This window comes from Rhagoletis zephyria, unplaced genomic scaffold (genome assembly GCF_001687245.7).
Source record: "Rhagoletis zephyria isolate East Lansing unplaced genomic scaffold, Rhagoletis_zephyria_1.1 Rzeph_scaffold_00473, whole genome shotgun sequence".
In the NCBI taxonomy this organism is placed as follows: Eukaryota; Metazoa; Arthropoda; class Insecta; order Diptera; family Tephritidae; genus Rhagoletis; species Rhagoletis zephyria.
In genome coordinates this window covers 210,321-220,312 of record NW_016157557.1, presented here as the reverse complement: position 1 = coordinate 220,312, position 9,992 = coordinate 210,321, and the positions used below count along the sequence as shown (strand labels likewise).

Sequence of the window (9,992 nt, the reverse complement as noted above, 5' to 3'; positions counted from 1 at the left end):
AAGAGTGGAAAGCAAGACCAAAAGAAAATACGATTAAAAGGAAAAATCGATAAGGTTCTTTTGTTCAGATAAAAATAAATAGTAGGGGGCTTGGGGTCATATTCCCCTCTTCCGGCAACACAGAAAGGAGAATTCTACGTAGTGAGGGTTATAATCCCTAAGTGCGGCCGAAGGCCGCCTACGCAGAAAGGTGTTTGCCCCTTTTCTTTGGCAACACAGAAAGGAGAATTCTACTGCCTGAGGGTTATAATCCCTAAGTGCGGCCGAAGGCCGCCTACGCAGAAAGGTGTTCTATGCAAAAGGTGCTGATATGATGGTTGCCCTCCATGTCCTGTATTTGGATGTGTCTCCGTTGAACACTGGTAGCCGTTCGAATAGTCTCAAATTTATTTCATTTGCATTGTTTATCCTGGGAATTATCGGTTGGAATTCTTCGATTTCAGGTACTTGCGCTTGCTGCAGTTGGGCTAATTGGGCTTCTACAGCGGCATAAGCTTGTTCCAAGGTTACTACCCTTGCTTCCATAATGATTCCTCTGCCTTGATCAAACACTTGTAATCGCTTTTTTCGGAAGCGGTCCAGTTTTATTTTTGGTTCTCCTTGTCCTCTTTTTCAGGACGTGTGGAATTTGATTTTTTAGGAGTTCCTTTTATTATTCACTTATTGAGCCCCCAGTTAAATTCATACTCTCGATGTACATAAATAAATATAATTTTATTGGTACCAAGATGTACTTAAATCAATTCTAACCTGAAGTTCATATGCTTCAGTATAATAGAAGACTAACTTATTTCTATGCTTAATCCTCTATTTATAGGCTCTGGTTTCTTTTGTTTATTGGTTGCTGATAATCTTCAATAGGAATGTTTTGGTTGCTGATAATGTTCAATCTTTTATTTGCTGACAATGTTTTGGTTGCTGATAATCTTCAATAGGAATGTTTTGGTTGCTGATAATGTTCAATAGGAATCTTTTATGTAAACTACTGATTCTGTATCATACATTGGATGATGTCATCGGTGCAGTAGTGTATTTTCTGTTACGCTAACTAGCACATATTTACGTTTGAACAGAGAATTTTTGTGTGACATATAAATATCTCCGGGTCAATGACCACATAAATACATGTACCTATGTACATATATACATTGTTGAGGTAGGTTAGGGTATTTAGCTTAAACTAGACCCAAAGAAAAATTTTAGTAATTAAATAAACCTAATTTGAAGAATTTGAAATCCAATCATTTAAGAATTTCTAGTATTAAGATTATCCTATATGTATTATATCATTTTTTATTATGAGTTGAATTTAAATAATAAATGGTTATCATGATGATTGTTTAGAGTAAACTTAATGGTCTAATTTCGAAGGAAGTGTAGGTGGTCCGATGGGGCTTTTGTTAACTTTGAATACCTTTAAAGCCATGGTAGGGTGGGTAAAGAGCAGCGCGCAAACGTACGAACGTGCTGCACAGCTTGGGGTATTCCAGGCATAGGGGGATGGTAGTAATTAGACTTGGTGGTAGTTTTCCTTAGTGTGCAAGACTAAATATCTTGTTAGGTCCCTAGGTCGATTGATGTAGGCTTGGTTTGCAACAGTGTATTGAACCCCTCCCCAGACTGAAGCTCCGGCATGTAAGCCAGTGCACACGCCACAGTTGCAGGCAGGCAATGCAAGCACATCTGGAAGCAACGACTTAAGGGTCACATAACAGAAATGGCGCCCAACGTGGGGTCCACATATGATGACCTGTGGTGTACTTCGAGTAGCCCTAATGCTTTGTGGCCCCTTGAGATATTCCCTCTTGGAATATTATAGTCCATCCGAATTTTTACTTGATTATATATATAGCTTTTATTTTTTTTTTATATATAATTTGTAATATTTACATTGAACATTGGAATTTCGAAGCGTGCAGCTACATATATGCCAGTTGTTTTGACCCGTTCAATTAGAACACAGATTGTTTCGTTGTTAATGATTATATATTTGTATGCCATGTCACACGCCGGAATAGCAGATTCCTAAAGGCTTTATATCTACAGAACTGACCGCTAAAGGTTAGGTATATACATATATGAACTGTTTGGCATTTTATTTTGTTTACGAATTTTCGATTTTTTTTCAAGTTTAGGTTAATAAACTTTCCGGAAATTCAGTTGTAGCTCGACTACATGTCAGCTAGCTAACCGATTGCGAAATTAGCAACAATTTTGTTTTGAAAAGGCTTTAAGGATTCGTTAGTCTCAAATTCCACTTCGAGATGTTTTCTGGTTTGGTTATATTATTTTTTTTTTGTTGTCAATTTTTTTTTCTCGATGCGCCAAGCCTCAAGCACCTACCACCTAATTGAATTTAAATACCCTAGCGAACTAAGATCACCACACAACCGGAGAAATAGACCAGTATTTTGTTGATTTGAGGAATGATTTTTTTTGTTGCAGACTTATTAATTTTGATGTTGAAGATTCAGGGGTTAAGAAAGTTTTTCTATTATCCTTACATTTATTTTCGTATTAAACCTGTTTAGAAATACTTGTTATATTTTTATATTATTTGTTTGTGCATTTATATATGGTGTGTACACATAGATCGAATATATATGTATGTGTATACACCCGTATGTATATATAGTGCTAAATAAAAATTTAATGTTTTTTTATAATTCGATGAATTTTTGTACTTCCTTTTGGGCGTTGTAAATTACTCTTTTGGCTCGATTAATTGGCGACTTATTTCTGGAGTCGACGCACCCCGGTGTTTAATTATTTTGTTTCTCTCCGCTTTCAATAATAATGTCGGTTCAGCAAAGTAGTGGACATATACCTCAACAGGCCAATGTTTGTACGATTTACAGGGAAATCCTTTCTGAACGTGAGGATGTATTGACCACTGCTTGTTCCCACAGCTTCCATAGGCCACGCCTTCTAAATTGGCTTAAGATGAACACCTCGTGTCCTGAGTGTCGTGCTAAATGTACAAGCAAAGAATTCCCCCAAAACACAGGTAGGCGTACGCGGTCACGATCTGCTCTGCAGACAGGGAATAGGGAGATAGATACGCACTCAAGTATTCCGGAGAACGTCTCATCTTGCGAAGGTGCGGCAAGCCTTCCTGTTACCAATCCAGGACAAATTAGCAACAATGAAGAGGAAAGTAGAGTTAGGAACCTCGTGTCCGCGGTAATATCTGCCCGACAAGCTACCTTATTTGCAGACTTGGAGAATCGCGTTTCCCAGTTGATAGAGCAAAGACTAGAATCCACACTCGTGAATGTATTGGGCCGACTAAATTTGAACGCACCAAATCAAAATCCTCCAGTAGCCCCACCTGTACCCAACGTTAGCCCTGTTCCTAATAATATCCCTCCGAACCTACCGCAAAATAATTCGACCCCAGTTTGGCCAAGAGATATTCCGAACTTACCGAATAGTTCTTCTCAAAATTTTTACAGAGCAGTTGATCAGCTACGTTTTAGTGATACGACCGGTGTTCCTAATTTGGGCAGCATAGCGCAACTCATTTTGAGTTGCGATATAAAGTTCGACGGGTCACCTCGTATATCCGTTGACAGTTTTCTCCACAGAATAGAATGTCAGGTGATAGATACACTCGGGGGTAATTTTAATCTACTCTGTGAGCATGTCCAAAGCCTCTTTACTAACGATGCCAAAGATTGGTATTGGAGATATCGCCGCTCGGTAGAACGCGTAACCTGGCCATCGCTTTGTCAAGCACTGAGAACAAGTTTCCAACAGCATAAAAGCGATTTCGAGCATAAAGAGCAGATTCGCGGAAGGAAACAGGGACCTAGTGAGAGTTTCTACGAGTTTAGGAACGCTGTACTAAAACTAGCAGAACCTTTACAAACTCCTTTAACGGAAACAGAATTAGTCGAGATACTGCAGCATAATCTAAGACCTCGTGTTCGACAGCAATTGCTGTACGTCCCCATTAGTTCGCTTGCAGAGTTGCGCAAACTCTGTTTGAAAGGCGAAAGCCTTGCGAATGAAATTAGCAAGACCAGCTATGCGCTGCCCGCTGCAAATTTACGACATAATCCACGACGTTATGCTAATGAGCTTCAGTATGAAAACGATCCACAAGACTTTGTAGAAAACGAGATAGACGAAGTTCGGAAATTAAATAACAAAGTGGTCTGCTGGAACTGTCGAGGTGAAAGACACAGGTACCTTGATTGTTTGGAGGACAGGACCATATTTTGCTATGGCTGTGGCAAGCCTGACGTTTACCGACCCAAATGCGAATCCTGTTCGGGAAACTCGAAAACGAGCGAGGCTTCGAAACAGAGCTCTCGCAAAGACCAGAGAAGCGAATAACAACCCAGTTACCAATACGCCCTGACATGTGTAGTGTCAATACCAATGATTGCGCACCTTCAATCATACGCCCTGATGTATCATCGAAAACCAGTCCGCCTGTTCATAAAATCGTACCGTATAACGTTCGTCTGCAGAATTATAATATAATTAGAGACCGTATTTTTAATAATGATCATAATGCACCATCGCATGTTAGTCGTTCGGCCGTCCGTTTGAAAAAGTTTTGGCAAATTGTTAAAGCCAAACGCAAATGCATGAAGAGAGTTGTGTGCTCTATTGAAAAAAAGACATCAGATTTAAGACCTTATGCAAAAATTGAATTGCTAGACTTTGAATATCTAGGACTTTTAGATAGTGGAGCACAAGTGTCCTGTTTAGGATCGTCGCTAGCAAAACTAGTTTGCGAACAGAAACAATTGCGTGAGCACAAAACTTCTGTATGCACTGCAGACGGAAATAAACAAGTAGTTTTTGGTGTCATAGATTTGCCAGTAAGGTTCGAAGGTAAACGCGAGACCATAGCATTCTTTGTAATTCCGAGTATGTCCCAACAAGTTATTCTGGGGGTAGATTTCTGGATGAAATTCCAAATAGCGCCTCACATTATATCCGAAATTGCCCTTGATGTAGAACGTGAAGATAATGCCCTTGTCTTAAGTGATGATCAACAACGACAACTTACAACCGTTAAAAATAGATTCCCAAGTTACGAAAGGGAAGGTTTAGGGAAAACATCCCTCATGGAGTATATGATCGAACTCCAGCCGAATGTCCGTCCGATAAAGCAAAGATATTTTCCCATATCCCCCGCAGTAGAAAAATTAGTTCACGCAGAAATCGATGAAATGTTAAAGTTAGGTGTAATCGAAGAGTCTCCTAATAGTCCAAGGTCCAGTCCGGTCGTGCTAGTGAAAAAGCCAAATAAAGTCCGTCTGTGTCTTGATTCTAGGAAAATAAATAGCGTTACCGTTAAGGACGCATATCCCCTACCACATATTGATGGTATATTAGTAGAATACCAAAGGCTAAATACATAAGCTCACTAGATCTGCGTCGAGCCTTTTGGCTAATTCCTCTGTCCGAAAACTCTAGAGATTACACATGTTTTACAGTCCCCAATCGTCCGTTGTACCGCTATTGCGTAATGCCATTCGGCTTATGCAACGCCCCTCAAGCACTTTGCCGCTTGATGGATCGCGTCATTCCACCCCAGTTAAAGAACCAGGTCTTCGTTTACTTAGACGACCTCCTTATACTGTCAGAAGATTTTGACAGTCATATGTCCGTCCTTTCAGAAGTTGCCCATCAGTTAAGAAAAGCTGGCTTGACGATAAATATTGAAAAGAGCAGGTTTTGCATCAAGGAGGTAAGATATCTAGGGTATATTGTGGGTAACGGAATCTTGCGAACACACCCAGATAAGATTTCCGCCGTGACGAACTACCCAGTACCAACCAATGTGAAGCAACTCAGGCGCTTCCTTGGAATGGCCGGTTGGTACCGCCGGTTTGTTGATAATTTTGCAATTATTACAACCCCTTTGACAAACTTGTTGAAGAAATGAAAAATTTGCTTGGAACGAAGAAGCCCAGAAATCGTTTGACACCTTAAAACAAATGTTATGTTCAGCTCCCGTTTTAGCTAGTCCGAACTATGAAAAGCCATTTATACAATGTGACGCCTCCAAACTTGGAGTTGGTGCGGTTTTATCACAGAAAAATGAAGATGGAATCGAAGTCCCAATTGCCTATTTTTCGCATAAACTTAATAAGGCTCAAGGTAACTACAGTGTGACTGAGCTGGAGTGCCTTGCAGCTAGCCTCAGCTTAAAGAAATTCAGAGCTTATGTTGAGGGGCAAGATTTGACCATTGTCACCGATCACGTTAGTCTGCAGTGGCTGATGCGTCAGACAGACCTATCCAGCAGACTAGCGCGATGGTCTTTAAAACTGCAGTGATTTAGGTTCAACATAGAGCACCGAAGAGGTTCACAGAATGTAGTACCGGATAGCTTATCGCGTCAAAACTTTGAAGAAATTAATGAGTTAGCAGTCCGTCCGTTAGTTGATATAGAATCGTCCGAATGAATAAAAATCCGTGAGAATAAAAATCGCCTACCTGACCTGCACCTGACGATCGTATATATAAAAGAACAGAGCATCCCGACGGTAACCCAGCGCGAGAGATTTACAACTGGAAGCTATGGATTCCAAAAACCTTGATTCGACAGGTCATAGAGAACGCCCACTGTCAGCCAAGCAAATGCCATGGCGGAATCGCAAAGACTTTAGAGCGCTTACGTATGAACTTTTACTTTTACTTTTTTTTATGACGGTTGACGTCAAAGAATATGTTGGGCAATGCGAAACTTGTCACCGAAGCAAAGCGCCAAATGCAACACTACGTCCGCCTATGTCCGCACAATATACAGTTCAGCGTCCCTTTCAGAAACTATACGTCGATTTCCTAGGTCCCTACCCGCGGTCAAAGAAAGGAAACATAGGCATTTTCATTGTTCTCGATCATTTTACTAAGTTTCCTCTATTTAAAGCAATTAAAAATTTTAATACTCCAGGCATTTGTGATTTCCTGCGAGAACATGTTTTTAGTGTTTTCGGAACACCCGAAATCATCTTGAGTGATAACGGGAAACAATTTAAATCCTCCCAATTCAACAGTTTCCTCGCTGAACGTGGGATTAAGCATGTTTATACCGCCTTGTACAGCCCGCAAGGGAATGCGAGCGAGCGACTTAACTGATCAATTATTGCGGGTATAAGGGCCTATTTAAAAGAAGACCAAACTTTGTGGGACAAACACTTGCCAAGTATCGCAGAGGCTCTACGAAGTTCTCACCATCAGTCTATAGGATGCACGCCATACTATGCCCTTTTCGGCCAGCAGATGCCGTCTCACGCTGACGAATATGGGTTACTACGAAGGCTCGGAGCCCTCGACGACCATATTCTAGTCCGAACCGATAAGCTAGAATTGATACGATCGTCGATAGCCGAAAACATTAAAAAAGCGTTCGAGGTGTCGGCAAGACGTTATAATTTGCGAAGTTCTGCGGAAACTTTTAAGATAGGAGTCTATGTATATAGAAGAAATTTTGTTTTGAGTGATGCCTCTAAGAAAGTCTGCGCAAAGTTTGCCCCAAAATTCGTTAAGGCTAAAGTGGTTGCACTAAAGGGCAATTGCTTATATGAGTTACAAGATGACAGCACAGGAAAGCATGGGATTTATCACCGTAAGGATATCCAAAAGAACAAAAGCAAAATACACACCGCACCAACACTTTAGGTGGGGGGTTGTGTACCGTGAGTACAAAACAGACTAGTGTTGTTTGCGTTAAAAGATTGTTCTTTAGGCATTCGATTTCGCTCCGCAACTTCCGCTTTACTTTTCGCATTTTCTTAAAGTCCACCACCCTGTAGTATTAAACACAGCTACACTCAAAACCTCCTTCCGGGCATCTCCACAATCACCTGATCTAAGTTAGCAAAGATATCGATAAATATTTTTGATTATCCGGCTTAGGATCAATTTCCGCATACAATATTCATTCTTTCCCTTTGTGACCACGGAGCCGACCACATTAAGTCGATTAGAAATATATTTTAAGTGAGTGCTAACTAAAGTGTTTACTGAGTGCAAGTGCACAATAAATCTTTTTTTTTCGTACTCATCATCAGTCATTTTGGCATGAATTGGTAAGATTTTCCTTAATTATCTTTATCAAGTCGCGATATATACATATATACATATCAAGAAATACACAATTTTCCAAGCAACTAAAAATCACCATTTTTCAGAAATTAATAAATCACCACATTCCGCGTACATTAACTTGGCGAGCTACATCTTTGTGTGGAATTACTACATTTAGCCGTGAATGTGAATCACCATACTAAAAGTGTAGTACCTAAGGCAAAGACCCGCTTCCACCTGGCCGCCAGTGTATAACCACTCCTACCATAACCCAATCATCGTCAACAGTCGACAGGAAACCTGCATTCCAATGGGATATACCGCACAATTTTGTATAGGGACAACTAGATATAGGCCCGCCAATTGACCTGAAGGAATTGTGTTCTTTATAAGACATGTTTTTTTCTTCATCGCCAAATCCAGGTCATTTAAATTCATCCTAAGCAAAGTTATTATATGTGAAGTACATAATAACTGAAAACCCTAGCTTCCAACAGCTTCTTTGCTTTCGAAGTTCAGCCTGCGGTACAAAATTAAAAAGATAAGGAACAAAAGAAGACAGTGATTGCACTTCAAAGAATCACAAAAGAATTAATAGTACATATATGACAGTATACAATACTTACCATTCTAATTTCACTTACCCTTAGTTATTCCTTTTTTATCTAAATAGAATTAAATCCAAAATTTTAATTTGAAGTTATATTCATAACAAGTAATTGCCTTATAATCTGTTTTCCTTCGTTTTTTTACTTACCTTTCACATTTACATTTGTTTGTCACACAAAGGGTGTACATACTTATGTACTATAATAGGTGCGTTCGTTTAAGATCTCCAACAGAAACCAACCAACTGCCAAATTCCGGCGAAATGTCATCTGTTCGCTCACAGGAGAGAAATATCCAAAATAGTACGCGAACAGAAAATTTGCAGAAACTTGCAAGTTAGACGAACAGCTGATATAATTTTTGTTTACATTCAAAAGTGTAAAATTTAAAACGTACGAAAACTCATTACAAAGTGGCATCCTGGCACAGTTTATTGATTAAACAAATAACTACTTACTTCTTACAAGTTTAATTAGTCGCATTTTGTAATTTTTAACTTCCAAACCATCAAATTCAATTTTGTGATTTGCGTAAATGCCAACCAGCTGTTTTTGATCAGCTGTTTTCCTGTTGGCAAATTGCTGTTGGCAAAAATTTTTCCAGCAGAATCCAGCAGCTTCCCCTCAAAATGAAATGTCACTTTGCTCTCTCAATTTCCCCTACTTTGCAAGTTTTTTGCGTACGCGAACGCAAAAACTTGTAAGTTTTGGTTAACCATGAACAATTAACAGCTACGCGAACGAACCTAATATAATGTTAAATAAGCAGGTTTTTTTTTATTCTTAAGTACCATGTGCTGAGTCCACATGGTAACCTAACCTGTCTCAACATAAATTCCTACTTTTTCGTATGTTTACCTTTTCATATTTTCCCTCTCAAACACTAAGTGCTCACCGATTAATTGCGATCTGCTAATTTTGTATTTTTTTTTGTTATCCAAATGAGCGCGCTTTAATACTCTTTTTTTTGTTGTTACACCGCGCTCTGTAATTTTATAGTGGATTACCAAAATATAGTGCGAACTAAGTTCCATTAATATTTTGCGTAGTAAAGAGAATATTGTTATTATTTCTTTTTCAATTTACTGATTAAATCCTATGTATAATTAACCAAAACCAACTACCACCCCACAATTATTCACAGCAGCCACATACAAGCAGGGAGGCCTTCTTCGCTTCGTGGGACGGCGTGACCATCAAAGTGAGTGCATTTTATTGATACGTATTTTTCTATGCGCTACTGTTTTTGTTTTGCATGCATATATACAAATATATATATACATATACATATGTACAAAGAGTAGAATCAGAATTTTAATTTTCTCACTT

The 9,992-nt window shown here is 39.3% G+C and overlaps 1 protein-coding gene across 11 annotated transcripts in view; it reads left to right on the top strand.

Moving 5' to 3' along the window:
- Socs16D (Suppressor of Cytokine Signaling at 16D) overlaps positions 1-9,992 on the top strand; it is a 202,203-nt gene that overhangs the window by 20,855 nt on the left and 171,356 nt on the right. For 2 of the 11 annotated variants that reach the window (XM_017611882.1, XM_017611893.1), the window contains exon 2: positions 9,808-9,864. The exons of the other annotated variants lie outside the window; for them this stretch is intronic. The gene's annotated coding sequence lies outside the window, so the exon portion shown is untranslated. The remainder of the gene's footprint in view (positions 1-9,807; positions 9,865-9,992) is intronic. 11 annotated transcript variants of the gene reach the window in all.